Source organism: Salvia splendens, chromosome 20 (assembly GCF_004379255.2).
Source record: "Salvia splendens isolate huo1 chromosome 20, SspV2, whole genome shotgun sequence".
NCBI classification, from domain to species: Eukaryota; Viridiplantae; Streptophyta; class Magnoliopsida; order Lamiales; family Lamiaceae; genus Salvia; species Salvia splendens.
Window position 1 is genome coordinate 11,613,416 of NC_056051.1, and position 25,176 is coordinate 11,638,591.

General features: G+C 37.5%; 1 pseudogene; it reads right to left on the minus strand.

The window, feature by feature from the left end:
* Nucleotides 1-834: 834 nt before the first annotated feature.
* On the minus strand, nt 835-22,506 carry LOC121781480 (annotated as a pseudogene).
* Nucleotides 22,507-25,176: the final 2,670 nt, after the last annotated feature.

Here is a 25,176-nt window from a genome sequence, read left to right on the forward strand (position 1 = left end):
ATCCATGTAATGTTGTTTTTACTTGCCGAGAACCTATACATGTGGTAGAGCATAACAGGTTGGATATTACAATGTTGAGCAACAAGATTGATTCTTTTTTGTTGAAAGAGGACGAAGATGGTTCCATTGAGGATATGAAGAAGGTAATTGTCTGTGTATATGTGGTTTGGCATGTGTGGTGATGTTACAAGTATTAATCATCGATCAACTTTCCTCGACGCCGATGCCCGATTGATTCCTCTGCAAAATAACATTCTATGCTTGAGCATTCATGGACGCATTGATGCAGGGAGACGCTCAACTATTCGGTGTATGTTTGACCCAGGAGGATTTCTCGACACTCATTGTTGCTTCATGGTGCCCACCTTGGCGACAAGGTGGATTTCAACCGTGGGGGAGTTGATACGATTATTATTATTATTATTATTTAGTTAGTTAGTTAATTATGGATTTGCATATCTTTTTCATATCTTTTGTCTTGCTCATTAAGTTAGTATCCACTATTATAAATAGTGGACGTTGTTCTTTAGTTCAATCATTCAAGAAATATCAATTATATTTCTATTTTATTTTCTCTTACTCTCTTTCCTTTCAAACGTGCAAAACGCACAAAACCCTAATTTTGACGCCGGATTGATCGACGGGCAAAAGCTCCCGCGACGTTCAACGCAAAATCTACGAGTTAAGGAACTTCATCCTTAACAGACGTCCTTCACAATAGTCTGCCGAGAGAATACAGAGATATTGTACGTTCTTCTGACGTCTGGGACCATAACCCTAACTTATATTTATACATAATATAAGTCCCTTTACTCCATTCGGTCCCTCTTCAAATAGAAAATCACATATGATATCTACACTTATTGCCATAATAAATAAATACACTTTAGTCCAAACTTTAATCTTTAATAAATCACTTTAATTGGGCAGCTGAAAGATAGTCATACACATTAAATTAGTCACGTGGAAGCCCAAATTTCAAACATGCAAATGCTGGGAATTTCTTCTCGAGGCCAAGCCAAACCTCCACGGCCAGTGTCCGATGCAGCCCGTTGGGCTGAGAGCAGCAAGCCTGCTTGGCAGCCCAATTTTTTTCCAAGGTCTACATTATTCAAACAAGACAAACTAAGTCCTAATGTACTAGTAATACCCAAAAATCTGCCAAGTAAGAGAGTAAGTGAGGAATGAGACAACAATACCTTTCAAGTGAACCAAAGTCTTTCCAAAATCAGCAAGTATACTCGCAACAACTCCTGCACTCTGCAACACCAACAAATAACATAAATGCAAGAGTCCTTATCTCCTAGCACAACACCAAATTTCAGTTAAAGTTGCTGCAGGATCCAAAAAAAGGAGATATGTTGTAGTATGAAGACAAGATAGCAGCTCATTTAAGGGCTCAAGAGTTAGAGAGGTTTTAGCATAGTTGTGAGTTACAGGAGAGGCAGCCAACCCATGACCGTTCAACAGGTAATCCCACCAACACCCTAAATTCATGCTCATCTAGTATATAGAGCCATAGATACACCTGAAGCATGTTTAGAGCACCACCACTTCACAATCACAACATGGAGTAGAACACAAATCACAAACATGCTCTTTTATTGTAAAAATAAGTCATATTTTATCCTAAAGTGTCATTTTTGCCGTGGTACACTCCAATTTTTAAGTTGACAACGAAGATTCACGCAGTCGATGTTTTTTATTTGAAAACGGGGAAATGTTGCATTAAGATCGATTGTGTTTAATAAAGACTAAGTTCAGTTTTATTCTTTTCTAATCTCACTCTAATCCTAATGTATGAAGAACATGAACACAGAACATCAAGTTTTATACTCCACAGGTATGTTCTTTAATAAATTTGTCAAAGCAATTCTAACAAAAGTCAAGTATTGCTTAGTTGAATTAAAGTTATTTTTCATTTACAAGTGTGATTATGCAAGAATACATAGAAGATACTACATTACTACTATTACTGAGTTGATGTTATGTGGGATAAAAATGAAGGCGCCTCCATCCATACTAGAATAAAAATATTCATCAAGGATTAGAATGCTCATCGGATACACGTGAATAAAAATATCAATCATTAACTTGAGTTTGCATTGATATCACCTGAAAATGAGGCACTCACTTTCTTAAAATGCTTTGTACGGAAGAGGATTGTTCATAAAAATATAAAAGAGACATAGTTATTTCGAAATACAAGAACGAAAGTTTAAATATTAATGATTAACAAGAATTGGAGCAGGGAACACCTTAAAATACTTAGGAAGCCACTCTTCCTCTTTGAGTTGTCTCTCTCTTGCAATCTCACTCTTGCATTCTCTGGCTTTATCCCACTTCTTCTCGATTATGGCCCTGCTCACTTCACTCCATACTCACTTCTACAAACCGCCTGCATTTACACACTCAAAATACCTCAATATTTTCGTTTGGAACTTCAATTCCATGTAGACTGTACCACCTCACCCCCTTCGTCCCCAAATGTGCCCCACTTTGATCCGACATGGATTTTAACAAATTTAATACAAAGTGGCTTGAAAAAGTTAAAGTTAGTGGAATATGAGATCCACTAGTAAAAATAAAGTGAGACAATTAATATGGGACGAACGTAAATGAAAAACTGGAACACATAATAAGGAATGGAGGAGTATATTTTACCTCTGGATCCATGACAGATAGTGCTTCTTTAGCATTGTAGATAGTTGTCTGCTGCCCAGTGGCTACATCCTTCCCCATTACGCTTCTATACATCGAAAATATTTCTATAATCGTAAATTACATCAAATTTTGATTCACGCATCAACGCAAACAATAACTAATCTGATTTCGCTGGGGAGTTAGATTATGCCCCAATTAATGAAGACATAGTCCAAAACATCATCGTTGTCAACACAATTAACCGAAAATGAGTTTGAATAGAAAATCAGATTAAATTTAGAAGTTAAGTACTAGCAAATTTTACATAAAGTAAATGAAATCAGTTTACCTGTCCCAATGGCCATCGATTTCATAAATGAAGTGTGAAGTCGATGATCTAACGATCTTTCCCTTAATCGACCTATGTAGTGAGGGTCGTTGGCAAACGAGTTTCCTCTGTAACAAAGTTGTGCTTCGAGGTCAGTTTCTTGGCATCGGATTGTTACATTTCCTATCCACTCCACGCTCGAAAAAGGCAAGAATCTTATGACGAGTTTGGGAGAGTTCATGATGTATGTTTCGTGTTTGCGCTGCTCGATGTATCGAGCACGTCCGTGCCGCTGAGCAGGGCGACGTGGCCCGTTCTTATTCGCCAACGGCTTAGCGTTGCAATTTCATTTTTTATTGTTTTTTTTAAAAATCAAAAATAATATTAAAAATTTAAAATATATATTTTCAGATTTCCAAAAATATAGCCGTTTATTACCGTTTTTAAATTTTTTTTAATCCCAAAATCATCTATAAATACACACATTTATCATCCATTTTTCACATCAAATTATCTCTCATTCATATTTTTCATACAACACATCTACATCTTCATCTCTCACTCATACCCTCTCTAAATTCAAAAATGGATTTCAGCGATATCATTGTGGAAGCGGAACGCGAAGAACAAGAATACTATGAACAATATCGTGCTGCCTATGAAGCCTATGTCCCGCCGCTACCCCTGCCCCTCCTCCTCGACCAACTAGATCAAATCGCTACTACATCCTCGTGACCGGGAGGGAGCCCACGAAAGGCTCGTTGCTGACTATTTTTCCGACGAGCCGCGGTTTCCGGAATATTATTTCCGGCACCGTTTTCGCATGTTAAAACGGTTGTTTATGCGTATTGTAAACACATTGTCCGCCCGTGTTGAATACTTTCAATCATGTAGAAGAGCAACCGGTCGGCAAAGTCTCTCGGCGTTGCAGAAGTGTACTTGTGCCATCCGACAACTAGCTAATGGGCAAACGGCTGACCTCTTCGATGAGTATTTGCATGTGGGTGAGTCAACTAGAATCGAATGCCTCAAAAAATTTTGCGACGGCGTTCGTTCTGCTTTCGATGATGAATTCCTTCGGGCACCTACCACCGAAGATTGTCAACGGTTGCTTCATCTTCACGAAACAGTCCACAGATTTCCCGGTATGCTTGGCAGCATTGACTGCATGCATTGGAAGTGGAAGAATTGCCCGAATGCTTGGAGGGGGCAACACTTAAGCGGCCACAAAGGCGGCGGCCCAACACTTATCCTTCAAACGGTCGCCGACTACCGCCTATGGTTTTGACATGCATATTTCGGTGTTGCCGGATCCAACAACGACTTGAACGTGCTATATTCTTCACCACTCTTTAATGATGTTTTGAATGGTGTAGCACCGGTGATCTAATTCACCGTCAAGGGAAATCCATACCACATGGGGTTACTATCTCGCCGATGGTATCTTCCCAAGGTGGTCGACTTTCGTGAAGACGCTCAACAATCCCCAAGACCCGAGACAGATTCTTCATGTGCCGCGTCAAGAGGCTGCTCGGAAAGACGTCGAAGGAGCTTTTGGGGTCCTTCAAGGCCGATTCAACATTGTGAGGGCCCCGTCTCGACTATGGTACGTTAAGAATATTGCCGACATAATGTACACGTGTATTATCTTGCACAATAAGATTATAGCTGACGAAGGACCGATGGCGGCTAACTTTAACGACGAGGATGAAGCCAGAAGCTCAACCGCAAGGTCTCCCCCACGCCGAGGTATGCATACGACGGTGCGCGAGAGGATCCAAACAAGACACACAATACGCAATACCAAAGCCCACACTGAGGTACAAGATTACTTAATCAAACATATTTGGGGGAAATTCGGCAACGAATAGTAGTTTTTTTTTTATGAATTTAATTATGTAATTTTTAATTTTTAGGATTTAAATTATGTAATTTTTATTTTTTAGACTTTATTATGAAATTTTAATTTTTAAGTTTTTAATTATGTAATTTTTAATTTTTTAGTAATTAGTAATAACATTTTGGATATTTTTAATGCATTTAGATATTGTGAAAATGTTTTTATTATATATATTTAATATTATTATACTTTAATTTTATTATTTTGATTAAGAATATAATTATTTTAATTTGGTAATTTTTTATTTTATCGTATAATATCATGTTTCGATCATATAATAACATCATGTTTTAGTCCTTATCGTGTCGTGTCAAGCTAACTTACTATCATTAATAGAGAGTTGACTTTTTTCTGGGTACACGATAACACATACGAACCCGTTGGGTTGGGACACGATAAGAACCCGATGATTTCGGGTTGGGTTGGGTTGGGTTGGGTTGGGTTGGGGCACGATTAGGTTGGGTCGATAATGGGTTGACACGATAACGACCCAACCTGCATGATTTGACAACCCTACATAAAATCACGTGCCGAAAAGCAAACATTTCATAATTATTGGGACGAAGGGAGTACACGATTGCTTAAGTGTACTCTTTTTGTCCCACCATAAGCAAATCACATTCCTTTTTTTGTATCCCTCATAAGTGAGCCATTTCCGTTTTAAGCAAAAAATCATCTATCTTACTTTATTTTCCCACCTAATTTATTCTTTACACTCATCTTTTCTCTCTCATACTTTACTCTCTCCACTTTAATTTTTTAAATATCAATTTTAAATTCTCATGTCCAAAATAGTGACTAGCTTATGACATGACGAATAAAGTAAAAGATAAATAGAAAAAAATTTAAAATATTGTTAAATGAGATTAAGCCCACCTTAGTAAAGAAAAAAGCTACCGGAAATAGATGTGTGATGTGTATGTTTTAATAGGATGAACTAGCATAATAGTCTATTTTTATGAAATATTATCAATTCTGAAATACACGAGCTTCAAATTATTTTTATTTTAAACCATAGCTATCATTTTTCCGTCGAGCAGCTGTAAACTATGCAGGCATGTCAATAATCCATATTGGAATTAATTAGTATTAGACAAAGTGACAAAATATATGAAAACGAAAAGAATTAAATGTTGTTGAATTTGCACTTACCTGCTCTACGACTACATTGAGTGATCCGACGGAGACGTGGTGCGTCTCCCCGAGCAACGGGTTGTAAGGCGCGACGCCAAAAGGCAGCGGACGATACAAGGACACGCACCACGCCACGACGCACACCATTCTGCCGAGGGGCGTCTCTTCCTTGCTACACTTGCTCAACAAATCCGAGCTCACGCAATACACAGACTCTCCGTACACCTGCAGCTGCGATTTCGGGATATTGAACTGCGGCGGAAGTTGCAATATTCAATTCCCATACACAACAACTCAGTTAATAAAACGTTTCAACTAATGGGTCAAGGATTCAGAATTACTATATGATATACTCTCTCCGTCCCACTGTAGCAGATGAGTTTCGTTTTGAACACTCATTTTGAAAAGGATCATACTCCTAATAAATAGTTAAAATAGAGAGAATAAAGCAAGAGAGTCTCTACATTATTTCTCTTAATTTACTCATTTCTCTCCACTGTAACTATTTATTTTACATTTCTCTAACACTAATGTTCAAAATGAAATTACTAAAGCAGAGTAAAATTACTTGGAGGCGTGTGAGATCGGAGTCGGGCTTAACGGCAACAAGAAGGCTGAGAACCCGTTGGATGATGTTGGGAGTTTTGTAGTCGGAGTCGGATTCGTTGCCGTAAAGCGGTAACTTCGCAGTTAGAACTACTCCTCCTTTTCTTTTCTAACTCTGATCTTTTCCCTGTTTTTTGGGCATGATACTTCGATTATTTTCCAAAAGAGGGAACATCTTTTTTGGTCCACGAACTTTGTCAAAGTATCATTTTAGGTTCGTGAACTTTGAAAATATCATTTGAGATCCGTCAACTATGAGTTAATATCATTCGAAGTACTTTTTTACTATTTCGAAGTTTTTATGTACGAAAATACCCTCAATACTTTGAAGGATATATATTTTTAATTAATTTATCACATACTCATATTTTTTTAACAAATTTTCTAAATATAATTTGGCCTCCAGTATTATCACTTAATTTTGTGACATGCAAGAAATGTTCCTTATTCAACTTTTTATAATTAAAGAATTTTAAAATATTTTTAAGATATGTATACTCGTAAAACTAATGTCACAGTCAATAGAGGATACTTGAATATTAATATATTATTTAAAAATAATATCAATATATAAGTATTCAAGTATCGTCTATTGACCGAGACATTAATTTTACGAGTATACATATCTTAAAAATATTTTGAAATTCTTTAATTATAAAAAGTTGAATAAGGAACATTTCTTGTATGTCACAAAATTAAGTGATAATATTAAAGGTTAAATTATATTTAGAAATTCATAAAAAATATATTGTAAAGATATTCATAAAAAATATGAGTATATGATAAGTTTATTAAAAATATATACCCTTCAAGGTATTGAGGGTATTTTCGTACAGAAAACTTGGAAATAGTAAAAATGTACTTGGAAAGTTGACGGACCTAAAATGATATTTTCAAAGTTCACGGATCTAAAATGATATTTTCAAAGTTCACGGATCTAAAATGATACTTTGACAAAGTTTGTGGACCAAAAAAGATGTTTCCTCTTTCCAAAATACGTATGTTTTACTAATATAGAGTAAATATAGTAAAATTGATTAATCGGAACTCAAATACATGGAAAAACAATTGATAATGCAATAAAACTAGGAGAAATAATTCAATAAAGATCCCAATTTTATTTTTTCTCATTATTTATGTAGGAAGTAGATTCTGGATAATGGAAAAACAAATGGAAAAGTAAAAATTTGATCCTACTTTTTCCTAAAGTGCTTTATCGTGCAATTGGTAAAATAGGAGAAATTGCCAAAAGTTAATGGAAGTGTTGTTAGTGAATTGTGAGGTCAGTGTTTAGTTGTTTAAAAATTTTCTTATTTAGAGCTAATCTAATTTTAAGGGAGGATTTAAAGTAGTAAACTAGTGTATTCTAATAGGGGGAGACAATATAATTTTAATGTAGTAAAGTATTTTCAAGTTTTTTCGAAAAAAATGTCATTTTCACAATAAGTTAGATCCTTTATATTCATTTTCCATGTGTGTTTAAACTGAAGTCACTAAACACGTTTTCCGTTTTCGAATAACATTGTCGAATCCAATGGTTGTAAGAATAATCGTGGAAATCTTTACACTTTATTTTCTTAATATTCAGTTTCAATGATTAATGGGTAGTACACATAATTATAGAATTATGTCAAACACACTAACCGGAAACCTGTCCATATTAGCGAACACATAATATTATTGCTTGATAATTAATGTTTGGTATTTGGCATACTTAGCGAAAACACTGATGCTTGGTAATAAATTATTGACAACGTGGTCACAATGAAAAATAAAAATCAAAACCATTTTCCTTAATAAATTAAGAGAAAATAAATCCACGGCCACGCACACTTCTTGTGAAACAAATGAGATATTCCAAAGTTTGAAGTTGTCATAATATGAATATTCTGAATGAAATTCGCATTTATGATCGAGAAGACCAGAAATGAAGTTTGATTAGCCTAAGAATATATCAATCATTTATGTGAAACGGTCATATATGTTATTAAATTTGTGTTTAAAAGAATAAATGTATAACTACCGGCCAACCACATTATATATCAATTAAAATAAATGCTGATTTTAAATGTGAGAGTGAAAGCTGTGTTACTGTATTCAATTAGTAAAAAAAGTGTTGCATGTAGCAATTAGTTGCACATGGATGGGGCAGTTGGGTGTCAAATTGAGATTGCTGAATCGATCAAATTTGGAAGTTGATGGGTGTGGAAACATGAGTGATTGAATTAGGAAGGTAATTTTGCCTTATTACCCATGCCCTGTTCCTCTCAACAATTCAACATTAACTCATCTTTGTCGATCAACAGCAACTGCAGCGTGGGATCATTTTACAAATAATATATTCTCTACCAGAAACAATGTTCTCTTTTTGTGTTTTATAAAATACTCCTCCCTCTATCTCACGTTGCTTGACTGTTACTTCTTCTTTTTTCACCCGTTTTGAAAAAAATGATGGTTAAATTGGAGAGAGTGTAAAGTAAAGAAAATAACGTAGATATGAGTCTTATCCTTCGTATTCCCTACTTACTTTATTCTCAACTATTTATTATTGTATAACTATTTATTATTGTATAACGTAGAGAGAGTGGAAGGACTTGGAAAGAGGTCGAAAACACGAATAGAATACGGATCAAGTTATATGGAATGATAACCGAACCGATTGGATCAGTTAGCAAATGTCGTTGCCACTTAATCAATGCAATCTAGCTCTCGCCCTTTCCGCCTTGCCAAAGTAATTTATAACTCCCAATTTTGCACAACTTTAACAGTAAAGCGGCAAGTTCGGGGTCGATCCCACAGAGAAGTTGGTGTGTCGAGTGTGTGAGTAGTGAACAGGGGGGTTGGCTGCTGCCACGCTTTAACTTGGGAGTTTTTAACTACTGGTTTTAATCTAGACAGAATTAAAATAGCTAGCTTGATCAATGGAAATTTAACTACTGGATCAAGTGAATTGCAGGTAATAACAGAAAAGTAAATGCGCAGATTAAAAGCAAAAATAACTTTGATTAAACTAAAAGCTGAGTACAACGTGAAATTTAAACTAAGCTAACACTTTGTAATCTAAGAAAGCGGTACAAACTGAGAAAAATCTCAGCGGGAAACTTAAGATAACGCTAACAGAAATGAGTATTCTGCAGTGCTCCCTTTCGGTCGCCCTTTAAACTAAGCTATATAACTAAGCTAGAGAACTGAACTAAACTAAGCTGGAGAGCTGAACTAAACTAAGCTAGAGAGCTGAACTACGCTAAGCTAAGCTAAACTAGACGGAAAGTAAAGTCTCAGATGCCTTCTTGTGGTGGCACACCCTCTATTTATAAGCTCGATTCGGCCGCCAACTGGATAACGATCTTGACAGGGAATATTCGCTCATTCTGAGAGTGAGCGACTCATTGATTGCTACGTGTTGTTCTTCTAGAATGACAACGCTTTTTGGTAACAGATTCGTGACTCAGCTCCGTCCTTGCGTCTTATATTCCAGCACGTATCCCCTTCTAGAACGTAGTCCTTTATAACAGAATTGTGCGCTATATCCAGCTCATTTTCTCACGTGTTCTTCTTCTAGAAGCCAGCGGTCCCCACCTAACTGCTTGATCGCTCCCCCTTGATCAACTCCCCCGATTCTTGGCCTTTGATAGCCTTTTGTACTTGCTTGATCAGTTCGGCCTTGCTGCCTTGGTTAAGTGGTATTTCTGCACATTTAACACTTGTTTTGCTCGATAAACCGATCAAGTAGCATGTATGTCACCCTTAAACCGATGCATGAAATGAGTCTTATCAATAACTTTTTCAAAATGAGTACTAAAAAGTGACTCAAGTAACGTGGGACATAGGAAGTATATATTACCCTATAAAATCACAACTAAAAAAACAGACTTTAGCTAGAAAAACGTTAACGACCAGCGTTGTGACTAAGTATATACCGACCACTCTACAACAATTTACTGAGCACAACACACAATAGTAATGCTCCCTCCGTCCCCAAAGAATATGCATTTTAGGTTCGACATTTCAGTGGTTGGATCTTAATGTAAAATTGGTAAAGATAGAGAGAGGTAGAGAGAAAAAATAATTAAAGTATTGTTAGTGGAGAATGAGTCTCGCCTCACTTTAAATTAGAAAGTGCACATTCTTATGTGACGGACTAAAAATGAAAGAGTGCATATTCTTGTGGGACAGATGGAGTATTAATTAGTATTGTAGATTACATATTTTGTTCTGAACTAAATCTTGTTAAGAAAGAAATAAGATATTGTTATAATAATATTATTTAAGAAATAATATCATAAGGGAATAAAATCAATGCATATCAGAAAATAATAGAAAAAAAATTTACTTCAATGATTTTCGGACATTTCCAATAACAAAAACTAGAGTCATGGCAAACTTTGGTGCATCGAATAAAAAAATCAAATGACATAAAACAGATGTATATTACTTTAAAATTAGTTTTTTTTAAGTATATGTATAGTGAACGGATCAACCCGCTTCAATCTAGAGTCATTAATATGAGTCTAGTTTGACATTAGTTTTGATATAAGAATAAATTTTGATTTGATTCATTTTTAGGTAGGGTTGAAATAAATTGTACTCCCTAGTTATTGCCTAGTTTTGATTTAAGAATAAATTTGATTTGATTCATTCTTAGGTAGGGTTGAAATAAATTGTAGTACTCCCTACTTATTGCTAAATATTACTTCCTCCGTCTTACTCGGTCCATCTTTTGTTTTTAGTTTGTCACACAAGATATCCATTTTCTAAATTTGAAACTAAATCCCTCTCTCATCTCTCCTCATTGAAATCTACAACTACTTTTTTTTCTCTATTTATTACACCTAACAATTTCTCCTAAAATCTCGTGCCACTTTAGAATGTAGACACCTTGAGTGGGACATATGAAGTATATTAAAACTAAGGCCAAATACGAACTACCTAATTATGAACGGACGATATAATGATAATGAAAATGAATTGAATAGTGTTTACTATGAAATGAACTACACAAGGTTAGGTAATAGTCAATTTGAACCAAATATTATTGCAAGTTTTGAAAGACTATACAACAAAGATGAACTGAACATCGTTTACAATGAATTGCATTACACAAGGTTGAGCATATTAGTCTCGACTTAGGCAAACAAATTTAAAAAAAATGATGGTAAACTAGGACTCCTAATGACGAACGAAGAGAGTATTGTGTTTTACTTGTGATGGATAATGGAATGATGTTAGTCTTCTTCAATAATAATATTTTGTTTAATTACAATAAAATTGTTTATATGTCCTTATCTAATTTGTACAGTCATTTTTAATAAGATGATGTTTCTAAAATGATATTACGATGATTGGATAATAATGTTATTTTTCAACAATAATGATATTGCATCACATTTAAATTGATAATTTATTTTGCTTTTAATAAACTAATACCTTTTCTTAAAAAAATGATTTTATGATGAAGTAAAAATGCGTAGAAAAGATATTGTCTTTTGTTTTAACTAGAATGATGTGTCTTAAAAAAATGATACTACTATTTAAAAAAAGAAAAGAAAATGGTGTTGGTGTTCGTCACTAATGATATTGAGTCAAAGAGCAAATGATATTGAATTTTACTTTAGTGGAATGATATTTTTTGTAAAATGATACTCAGAAAAGAGGAAATGATGTTGGTCTTCATAATTAATGATATTGTATCGAATTGTGTATTATACTGAGTTTGTTAATAATAAATGAGTTTCTTAACAAAATGATATTTGAATATATAACGACGTTGGTCTTCAACAATAACTTAAGTCAAATTCAAAGTGATATCATATTTTGCTTTTATAAACATCATTTATCATTTCAGACGAAGAATTGATAATATTGTTCGGCGATGATGATATGATAAAAAATTTCGTGTGAACATATACAATTGGGATATCGTACAATCCTAGTACAATACCTTAAATTTGGATGACATGATTCTACATGACTAAGAGATGTAATTAGCAACAAGTTATCTCATCAAACGAAAGCTAATAAATATTGTAATTTGGTGCCTCAAAGGGCTCAGGCATATAATCCCTTTCTTTCTGTACATTAAATTTCATTAAATCAAATAAAATCAATATAAATCAAACTCAGCGGTAGTACGTGGATCGATTTAGCGTCCACTTCATGCTATAATCTCAATTTTGGAGATTGCGTGATTGTTCGCATGGTATTTGGCTGTCAAAACTGATTTTGGTTGAGTTTCATTTATTTCTGGATTGGAGGTCGATTTTGATTCTGAGTCATTTCTAAAATTTGAGACGGCAGTGATGAGGCTAATAAGGTCATTTCACATTGTATTTGAATAAAAATCCTAAAAATAATCTAATCTACAAAACCACATCATAAAAATTTTATCCGTTTTGGCCCGAGCAAAGTTAATTATACAAAACAGGCCCTTAGTGTAAGTGTTTACTACATCTGGAAATGTGTGCCCAGCTGAGAAGTGATAAATGTGCAAGTCCAGTGTTCCAACTATGCGTTTCGTTAATAAGTTTTTATTTGCCCCCGTCTCATCTTCCTCCTCCTTCACCTCACCATATATATATATATATCAATTATTATTTGTGTATGAAATGAAGAATTTGTTTCCTTTTCGTACCATTAGAATGCATTGCAGTTATTCCCCAGTTCGACGTCGCTTCTCTTTCTCAATCTAAACAATTCTTGCACAAATAAAATTATCAACTTTATAATCCATTTTTGGAATACTTATACTAATTCTATCTTCATTTCATTTATTACCTTTTCAGCAAACTTCCTTTTTAAGTCCTCAGTATATCTGCAGTTATATAGGAGACACAAAAATATACAATGATCAGTACATATCATTTTTAATAATAATAATAACAATAATATGTACTACTACTAATAATTAACGAATTGCAAATAGTTGGATGTTGTGAATTTTAATTGAAAACTTGTAAAATATGAGAGAAATAAGGATAAGATAATTGGAATGCCATGAGATAGAATAATTTACTAAAAATGGAAGAGACCTAATTTTTATGGATGGACAAAAATGAATAAAGATGGAATATTGATTGTGTATGGGGAAAATATAATTTAACACTACATGTAAAATAATGCTCCTTCCGTTTTATATAAATAGATCATATTTCTTTTTTCATCTATCCAATAAAAACAATTCATACTTATTTATAATAATCTTTTTCTTCTTCTTCTTCTCTTTTACATTATCATTTTTAGCCACATCCTCCACTACAAAATTTTAACTAATTTTTTTCTTTTTCTCTTACTTCGTGACAACCATAAATGACCTATTTTTATGAGATGGAGAGAGTAAAAAACTCGAACAGAACAAAGTCCATTTGAACTAAAAAAATTTAAGTAATGTGTGTAAATTGCCTCAGCCCACGGGTATGGAGTTAGGCATGGCATGTTGCACTAAGGGTGGTGTCAGTAATGGTGTGTCTCTCTTACACATTATGCATGCACAATCACACACAATATTTGTAACGCCCCGCATTTTTTTTACCTTGTTACGCTAAGCAGGGACGGACCTAGCATGGGCCAAGCCGCCGCTCCAGCGGCGGCTTGGCCGGTGCCGGTACCTGAACCCCCCCACCATTGCTGCTGCCGGTGTCTCTGTGTCTGCGCTGCGTGATGAAATCGGAAATCCCATGTTTTACGTTTTTTACGAAGAAAGAAAGTTGGGGAACAGGAGAGGGTTAGAAAGAAAATTATGTTCATTTACTTTACAGTTGGCAAAAGTGGGGGCCACACTTTTAATGCCATTTTAAGTGATTTGAGGATTTTCATTTTCTTTTTTTATGTTTAAATAACTACTTTGGGTAATACTCCTATTCTGTTCGTATGTTTAAGTTTAGGAATACATTAAATAACTTGTATTCTTTTATTTATGGAATAAGGTCGTGTGTTATTTATTTGCATCTATTGTTTAATACTTCTTTTTAAAGGGTAGTGTTATATTGCTAACTCAATACTTAATTTCTAACTACAATTAAATAATAGTCATTAGATATTTAAATTAATGGCTAAGATCATCAGCCCCGAAATGGCAACAAAAAATGTTAATAAAAATATTAAGGTCAATTTACAACAAATTAGTTGTAACTAACTTTTGAAAAAATATCCCATAACTTTAAAATGCATATAACTTTCTCGATTTAAATTATTTTTTCGCACTACATATATCAAATTAAAGGTAGTTTCATAAGGATTCTAACGAGATCTCACTTGCATATGTTCCGATGTCAATTTTTGAAAAAAAAATTCAAAAATTTTCAATTTTTTCGTACATCCACAAATGTCAAGATATTGTATAAAATATGTCAATATAATACATGTAGAATGTCAATATAAGCAATGTGTTAACATTCTCAAAGCATTGTGTTGATATTTTCGAAACACAATATTGACATTTTCATCCAAAACCCTAATTTGGTAGTTTTTTTTATCTTTTTTGATTTAATTAATAAAGACGAAAATTACACGTGGCAAATTGTAGACCACAAGTTTTCTAAAATCCTATGGTCTTAAATTAATTGTACTTAACAATTAAATGATGAGTCAACAATTGATCACCCCCTCTGCTTTAATATAAAAGTATTGATAATAATTTAAATCATGAAATTTGGTTAAATTTTTTTATCAATCTAGTACAATATTAAACCACAAAATTGCAATTATATTATAGTAACTTAAATCATAAAATTTGGTTAAAATTGTAGTCAATCTATCAAAATATTAAATCACAAATTTAAATTTGTTTTCAATTGCTTAATCATGCTTAAAATGTCATGCTTTTGGTAACGTTCAAAAAGGCACATTTTATTAAAATAAGTACTAATTTTCTTTTATTTTTTCTTTTATAATTTTAATAATACAATATTTTTTCAAACATCTCAAAATTACTACATTTATATATGAATCTCATAATTAAGAAAAATTGAAATTTGGTGATTTAATATTCTGGTTTTAAATATATTATAAATTTTATTAAATTTTATGATTTAAATGACTAAAATTATAAAATTTTGCATTTAGAATTTACTATGTTTTTGTAAATTTGGAATTCAGCATTTTGTAAATTTGTAAATAAGTAGGCAAGTTAAGATTTTGATATATTATTTTTAATACAACACTACTAATAATTTTCAAAACTTCAGCACCGGCTTATTAAACTTTCTAGTTCCGTCCCTGACGCTAAGGGTGTCCAATAGAGGGGCGGCGTGCCGGCCGCCCCGGAGGCGGCTAAGCCGCGGTGGGCTATATAGTGGGCGGGGCGTCCGCCCCGTAGCGGACATAAATTTTGGGGCGGATGGGCGATCGGCGCCTAGTCGCCGAGGACGCGCCTACCGAGTTGGAAGCGCCGGCCTATAGTGCGGCGGGCAGCGGCGCGCCGGTTAGGGGCGTACAAATTGTAATTTTTTTCGTTTTTTTAAATTCAATTTAATTTACCTATAAATACACCTCATTCCCCTCATTATTTTCACACCATCCAACTCTTCACTCATACTTTCTCTCACTAAAATTTGTGGATTCCATTGGTATTAAAAATGGATGATTTGTGGAATTACGCGTGGAATTCTCTGATTCAAGAGGTGGAGAACCAAGCCGACGAGGAAGATGCAGCGCGCGCGGCGGAATTGGCGGAGGCCGCGATCCCTCGTGAGATTACTCGTCGTCGAACCATCCAACGAGACCATAGCGGAGCGCACCAGCGGCTAATGGCGGACTACTTTATGGATAACCCCCGTTATCCACCCGAGATTTTTCGTCGGTGTTTCAGAATGTCGCAACGGCTCTTCACCCATATAGCGACGAATTTGGCAGAGCGGTACCTGTGCTTCACCCTCCGGAGTGATTGCATTGGCCGGATCGAGTTGTCTACTTTTCAGAAATGCACCGCTGCAATTAGGCAGCTTGCATATGCCGGACCGACTGATATGTTCGACGAGTATCTACAGATGGGTGAGACGACTAGCCTAACGGTGCTTAGACAGTTTTGTAAGGGGATCCGGGAAATCTATGGTCCGGAGTTCCTACGAAAGCCAACCTCTGATGAGTGCCAGAGACTACTAGATATGCACGGTTTGGTGCACGGTTTCCCAGGGATGTTAGGGAGCATCGATTGCATGCATTGGGAGTGGAGAAACTGCCCGGTGGTGTGGAAAGGCCAGTTCACTACTAGTTTCAAAAGCAAAGGTCTATCGATGATTCTGGAAGCCGTTGCTGACTACCGCTTGCGAATCTGGCATGCGTATTTCGGTGTTGCTGGTCCGAGCAACGACATCAACGTTCTGTAGTCATTGCCTCTCTTCAATGATGAGTACCGGGGGGAGGGTCCAGAAGTCAGCTTCGTAGCCAACGGAACGCAGTACCGCAGGGGATACTATTTGGCAGATGGGATATACCCTCGTTGGCGGGCCTAACGATCGCGGCTTTTTCTCTTGGATTCAAGTTATATGGAAGAGATAACTGAACCGGATGGATCAGTTAGCAAATGTCGTTGCCACTTGATCAAGTTGATCTTGCTATCGCACGCCACCAATGTAATTTATAAACTCCCAATTTTGCACTACTTTAACAGTAAAGCGGCAAGTTCGGGGTCGATCCCACAGAGAAGCTAGTGTATCAAGTGTGTGAGTAGTGAACAGGGGGTTGGCTGCTGCCTCGCTTTAACTTGGGGAGTTTTTAACTACTGATTTTTACTCTAGACAGAATTTAAGTCACTAACTTGATCTAGGAAATTTTAACTACTGGGTCAAGTGAATTTCAGACTGGAATGAAAATTAACTACGTGAAACAGTAAACACCATGATGAAAAAGAAAACAACTTTGATTAAAACTAAAATTCAGAACAGTACAGCGTGAAATTTAAACTAAGCTAACACTTTGAAAATACGAAAGCAAGTAAAACCGGGGAGATCCTCGGCGGGAAACTTAAGAATACGCCGACAGATATCAAGTATTCTGCAGCACTCCTTCGATCGTCCTTTCTAACTAAGCATTACTTTATCTAAGCTATCTAGAGAACTGAACTAGACTAGAGAGCTAAACTAAACTAAACTAAAGACGGAAAGTAAAGGCTCGGATCTGCTTTGCGTGGTGGCACATCCTCTATTTATAGGCTTGGCATGACTTCCAGCTGGATAACGATCTTGGCAGGGAATATTCGCTCATGCTGAGAGTGAGCGACTAATTGATTGCTACGTGCTTTCCTTCTAGAATGACGATGCTTTTATGTTACAGATTCGTGACTCAGCTCCGTCCTTGCGTCTCATATATCAGCACATGTCCTCTTCTAGAACGTTGTCCTTGATAACAGAATGCTGCGCACCATCCAGCTCATAGCCTCATGTGTCCTTCTTCTGGGAGCCAGCGGTCCCCTCCTTGATTCTTGATTACTCCCCTTGATCAACTACCCTGCTTTCTTGCCTTTTTCGCCTATTGTACTTACTTGATCAGTCTGGCCTTGTTGCCATGGTCAAGTGGCATTTCTGCACATTTAACACTTGTTTTGCGCGATAAAACCGATCAAGTAGCGTACATTTTACCCCCAAACCGATGCATGAAATGAGCCTTATCATTCGTCAAGACAGTTCGCCAACCGGTTGGACCGAAACAATACTTTGCGCGAAAACAAGAGGCTGCTCGGAAGGATGTTGGGCTAGTTTTTGATGTGCTCCAAGCGCGATGAGCCATTATACGGTGCCCGACACGAGTTTGGCACGAAGATGATGTCGCGAATATTATTTTAACATGTATTATATTGCACAATATGATAATAGAAGATGAAGGCTTTGCTGCGGAGCGCTGGACACCGGAAGATGGTGCAAGTTCAAGCCACGGTGTTGCCTCCGTACCGATACAGATGGGTGTACCACGTAGTAATGAATATTTGCTCCATCGTTTCACTGATATGCGCAGGAGCACAACACATACCACACTCCAGGCCGATTTGATTGAAGAGGTATGGGAAATAATAAACAAAATACAAAGTTTATGATATTTTAGACCAATTTCAAAATTCGTAGGAAATACCAAAAATTGGCCAAAGTTCAAAGTTTTAGGGATCAATATATCCCTAAATCTAATGACATATGATTAGTTCATGTCGTTAATTAAGTAATTTATTTACCAACATGGACTTTATATAATTTTTTGAGATGAAAGATGAATGAATATCACATAATGCATGTATTTTTCTAAATTAAGTTTTTTTCCAATGTTAAATTTTAGCATGTTTTGTTATTTCAAAAGGATGATTTTTACACGTTTTTTGTGGCCAGAACAAAAATTTGAGTTTCGATTTGAGGAAATTAAGCGAACAAGGTGGATTTTTCTATCCTACATTATTGTCGGACATATATCTTATAATCCAAATATGTTGTATTTTGTTTGAAGATGAGCCTATCTGATTTTATATAGTAAAGTAAGAGGTTAATCAAATTTCGGTCTGACTAGGGAATGAGTTCCTACTAGGGCTAGTGTACACAGAGGGGATCATGCGCCATCTTTCGAGTTGGTTGGTCCAATGATCGAGAAAGTTGCCACGTCTTGAATTTTTGTTGATTTTATACTTTGATGTTACTCCCAGTTATTCCAATTTAGTTAGAGGTGCCCACGGTTCCAGAACCGGCATTTACGGTTCGGAATCGCCGGTCCCGATTTTAGAAATTGCCAAACCGGAATCGAACTGTGAAGGTGTTTCGTGGTTACGATTCCTATTTCAAAACCGCTGCTTTCGGTTTCGGTTCCGAACCGGCGGTGTTCTAGCAGTTTTTTACGATTTCGAACCATCGGTTTTTTTTTGGCGGTTTTTTGCTATTCCGGCTCGGTTTCACGGTTTTCCAGTGGTTTTGGTTTTAAAATTTTTTAACCTGAACCGAACCACGGTTCTAAAATTGACGGTTTCAGTTTGGGTAAATTCTCACTGTTCCGGTTTGTAACTGTAACCGTTTCACGGTTAACCGCTGAAATCGTAAATCTTGGGCACATCTACATTGAGTCGAGTACTATTGTTATCTTTACCGCTATTATTTTCCCTTTCTTTTCCTACTTCTTTACATTGATCTCTAGACGCGATCCACCGTGTTTTCTATCCTTAGAAAGTGTGGTGGTAACATAGTTGTAACATGGTAATTTTCTTTCCGCTCTGGACCGAGAGTCTTCTTCAGTCTTGGTCTAGACTCATTTCTCTACACGAAAAGATTGTATATTGAAGGCTCAACATTCCGACCCGTCATACTCAACCAAGAAAGAGGTAAAGAGTTTTGAGTAAGAAAGGCTAGATAAGTTTAATACTATGAAAACACAAAGTGAAATCTATCCGTTGAGTGATTGATTTCAATATAAGAGAAATATTTTTACGTGTTGAGGAAAGAGCAAGTTTTGAAGAGGACTAATGAGTTTTTACAAGTTGAGAAATTTAAGTTTTGAAATGAGAAAGACAGTCCATATTTTAGTTAATCGTTTTATGACTATACTTGTTTTGTTTTTTAGTCCAAACCTTTTAAAGTGCAAGTAAAAGTTTCCTTGTGAGGGATTATTTCTATTTTAAGGAGAAAGTGTTTATATTACTATTGTTATATTTCTATGGTTTGAGATGTTAAGTGTAAAGATGCGTGTTGCTTGCATAATGTGATCGTCAATATTGAGTAAAGTATATAATTGATAAGCGTGAATGTATAATAATTAAGGAATGATGATCTCTAACTTAGTGGTGTGTGAGTAGCCTTCGATTTATCATAAACGAAACGACGTGACATAAAAATGTTTTGAGAATGAGAATGGAAATCCACAAGAGCGTAATAAGTAGTAATACAACGTTTTGCGCATAGGTACCTTCTTTCATACTATACCCATCTTGAGCAAATACTAAGGAAAAATCTTCCTCTTTGGAGTAGATGGCAAGAATAAAACAAACCGCACGCAAGGGCGCTCAATCTTGAGTTACACTGCGACAAACAATGTTCAAGTACCGCAACTATCAAAGAGAGTAAGGAAAATCTTTGAGAGAGTTCGTCACCCATTTAGAAACCCTTTGGAGAGAGATCAATGGGTACTATGAGACGGAGTATGGTGGCATCCGGAAGCTAGTTGAGTTAATGCCCGAGAGTTGGAAGAAGTGGATAAAAGAGACGGCTAGTCGTTTCACCTGATACGAACCATGACGAGATTGACTATGACATGAACGGCTTCCTGAAGGTCGTGTATTGTTCTCTAGTTGATTCTCCTCATGAGCTTCCACCATCAGCCAATGAGGAGACAGACGTGGAAGAATACAAGGACAAACACGTGGTTAAGGATGGATCTGTGCAGGGAAATGCAAACAGTGCAAGAGTAGGAATGGTTTCCGGGCTTCGAGGGCAACTATGGAGTGAATCCCATGGGCGATGATGATAACGACCTCAATTGGATCGACGACCTTTAGATGTTAAATTTGATAGTTTAGTATTTCTTTTGTTATCGAATCGAGAAGTAGTGATTTCTATATCTAGTAATGGATGCAAAAGTTCTCGATGAGGCAATTCGATAACTAAAGAAAGACTAAACTATCCAATTTAACATCTAAAGGTCGTCAATCCAGCTAAGGTCTTCATCATCGTCGCCCATGGGATTTACTTCATAGTCGCCCTTGAAGCCCGGAACCATTCCTACTCTTGCTCCGTCTTCATTTCCCGCCATGGGTTCAGCCTCGACCACATGTTTGTTCTCGTATTTTTATCATCTTCCTCCTTATTCGCCGATGGTGGTAGCTCATGAGGGGTATCAACTAGAGAACAATACACGACCTTCAGGAAGCCGTTCATGACACCGTCCATCTCGTCATCTCGTGGTTCGTACCAGGTGAAACGACTAGCCATCTCTCCCATCCACTCATTGCAACTCTCGGGCATTAGCTCAACTAGCTTCCGGATGCCACCATACTCCGTCTCCTATCCATTGATCTTCTCCAAAGGGTTTCGAAATGGGCGACGAACTCTCTCAGAGCTTTTCCCTCCTCTTTCTGATAGCTGCGATACTCGAACATTGGTCGTCGCCCTGTAACTCTAAATTGAGCACTCTTGTGTGTGGTTTGTATTGTTCGTTAAGACAAAAAAATTTCAAAATTTCTGACATGTATGACTTTTATTTTCTGGAACTAACCCTCCCCCCTCCCACTGCATATGAACTCGTCCTCGAGGGACTGGATGCAGTGGAAAAAGGGTTAGGCAACGGCACAACAAAAACCAAGGAAAACTTCTCACACTTAGACCAGACACTGGGCTAAGTGTGAGGCAGCGCCAACAATCAAACATTCCTATCAAAACAGAAAAACAACAAACAAAACACATTAGCAAAATGGATAGCAAACTACACAAACTTTTCACACTTAGTCCATGCACAGGACTAAGTGTGAGAACGGAAAAGAAAACAACAATTTATACAAATAAACTGAGTTAAGGGTGATACTACTGCCTTTGAGATGGTTGAACAGGGGATGTTGCAAGCCTTCCTTATTGCTTCCATTTCACAGGCCTTCCTTATGCCTGCAGGGCGTTTGCGTTCATCGGAGCTCCTTCTCCTTAGTATCTTTTCCTTTATCTCCTTTGCGTGGATGGGCATGCTGGGCAGCGTTTGTAAGCCCCATACCTTGACTGGTATGGTGGCCCTTCTTGGGGGGAGGAAGGATACTCTCTTCCCCCTTCATCTTGCTTTCTTCCTCTGCTCTCACCCGGCTGTCCTCCACAGCCTTGCTTGCTTCTACGGCTGCCCCGGTCCCTCGGGTCGTTTGTCTCTTCTCATCCACCTGCCGCCTCAAAACCTCAGCTTCCTTCAGCAGTTGATCCGTCGTCCGGCGGCGCGTCCTTCCTAAGACAGAGTCATCTTCCATGGTCGAAAAGAGGTTCCATTCTGCCTCCCTTCGTCGTAGTAGGAGATAACTAGGGAGAGGTAGAGAATCATTTCTCTCAATATTTACCACTGGGGAGACGGAGTCCAGACACCTTATGTAAGTCGGGTCTACATATTGGAGTGGACCGATGAATCTGGAAAGTGATAATGGGGTTCTGGTGGTCGGTGGGGAAAGGTTAGGGTTATCTGGGTTGGCTGGTGACAAGGATCTCCGATTACGACTATTGATACCGGCTCCTGAAGAAGAAGAGGAAGTATTGAGTTGAGTGCTTTGCATTTTTTTTGTGGTGATGATTTGTGGGTGATTCCTTAGAGGGGATTTGAGCTTAGAGAGAATTAGATGAGGATAGCACGAATGTTCTGGAGGAAGTTGATGAAAAGTAGGATCAGAGAGACCCCTTTTATACTGAAATCCCGACTGTTGAGATCTCTGCCGGTTGAGATCTCTGCAACCCTTCGCGTACAAGCGCGCCTTTTCAGAATGCCAGGTGGCAAAGCTTCTCCGATACGCTTCCTCCTTCTCTCTAAGACGTCCTTTCATTGCGACAGTTGGCGCCGCCAGACACCTCTCTAATGACTGCACACGTCCTATCACCTGCCCTTTTCAACTCAATCATTGTACCACCAATAAAATTCAAATTGCACTGATCAAGTGGACAATTAAACCAGATGAAAACTCACATAATTTCACTTGATCAGTTTCTTTCCTCCACTTCCGACTTTTAATTCTCTAAGAAATAAAAAAACAATACACTAAAACTATTTACACGAACAAGGACTTGACCGGGTTCCCCTGGGATGTCACTTGATCAGTTTAAATAGATTAAGAATTTATTACTTGATCAAACAGATTACCCATGAGTACCTGATCACTCCTTTTACCTGCTTAATGTCGAGAGTTAGGCATGAGTAGTAGAATGTCGTCCACAACGAATGCCTCCATTCCTTCTCTGTATGGCTTCACCCTGTGACCATTTACTATGAAGGAAGGCGATTCTGGATCGCTCCCCTGAAGTTCGATCGCTCTATTCGTTCGGATGGCGATAATGGTATAAGGGCCTATCCACCTTGACCTAAGCTTCCCTGGCATCAATTTCAGTCTGGATTGGAACAGCAGTACCTTCTGGCCCACCTTAAGTTCCTTCTTGTGAAGGTTCTTATCGTGCCACATCTTAGTCTTTTCCTTGTACCACATGGTAGAGTCATAGGCATCCAGACGGAGCTCTTCAATCTCTTGTAGCTGCATTCTCCTTTCTGCAGCTCCTGCCTCGGTATTCATATTCATTTCCTTGACTGCCCAGTAAGCTTGATGCTCCTCTCCCACCGGCAGATGGCACATCTTCCCACATACCAGTCTGCATGTGGACATTCAATGCTGTCCTGTAGGCCCAGAGTGCGTCCTCCAGACGACGGCTCCAGTCTTTCCTCGTGGGATTGACCGTCTTTTCTAAAATAGCATTGATTTCTCTGTTTGATACTTTGGCTTGGCCATTGGACTTCGGGTGGTAGGGTGTGGAGAGGCGGTGGTGGACTCCATATTTTCTCATCAAGGCTTCAATGGTTTTGTTGACAAAGTGAGTTCCTTGGTCCGAGATAATAGCCTGTGGCACCCCATAGCGGGTAAAAATGTTCGACTTTAAGAACTTTGTCACTTCTCTGGACTCCCACGTCCTTGTTGCCCTTGCCTCGATCCACTTGGACACATAGTCCACAGCTACTAAGATATAGAGATTGCTTTCAGAAGATGGGAAAGGTCCCATGAAATTCATTCCCCATACATCAAATATTTCACAAACAATAATGGGGACCTGAGGCATCTCATCTCTTGTAGATATCCCTCCAGTAAGCTGGCATCGAGGGCACCTCTTGCAGAACTCATAAGCATCTCTATGGATGGAAGGCCAGTAGAATCCGTTGTCCAGTACTTTTCTTGTTGTTTTCTTTGGTCCGAAGTGACCATCATATCTTCTTGCTCCCAGTCTGGTATACAGCGTCAGATCACTTGATCTGCTCCCATTTTCCATAGGTAAGGATCATCCCAATAGAAGTATTGTGAGTCGCTTTTAAGTTTTAGCTTCTGTGCCCTTGTAGCTTCATCACTTCTAGGCAGCTCACCTGTCACCAAGTAGTTGGCCATGTCTGCAAACCATGGCTCTTTCCGCGTGTGTTGTCTATTGCTTCCTTGTTCGGCTTGATCAACCTCTTCCACTTGGTTGACCCACGGTCGGTAAGATGTTGACTTGAGCAGGTAGAGGTGCTCCTTAGGGAATGCGTCTAGAATAGTTTCATCTTTATCTTCTTGTAAAATTCGGCTTAAGTGATCCGCCACTTTGTTCTCGCATCCCTTCTTGTCGACTGCCTCCCAGTCGAATTCTTGTAAGAGGAGGACCCATCTGATCAGTCTTGGCTTTGACTCTTTCTTAGCCAACAGGTACTTGATCGCAGCATGGTCGGTATAGACTATCACTTTGGACCCTAGCAGGTATGGCCTGAATTTTTCAAATGCGAAAACCACCGATAGCATCTCCTTCTCGGTCACGTCATAGTTCTTCTGTGCCTGATTCAACATTTTTGACACGTAGAAGATGACATAACTCTTTCCCTCGATTTTCTGCCCTAATACTGCCCCCACCGCATAGTCGCTAGCATC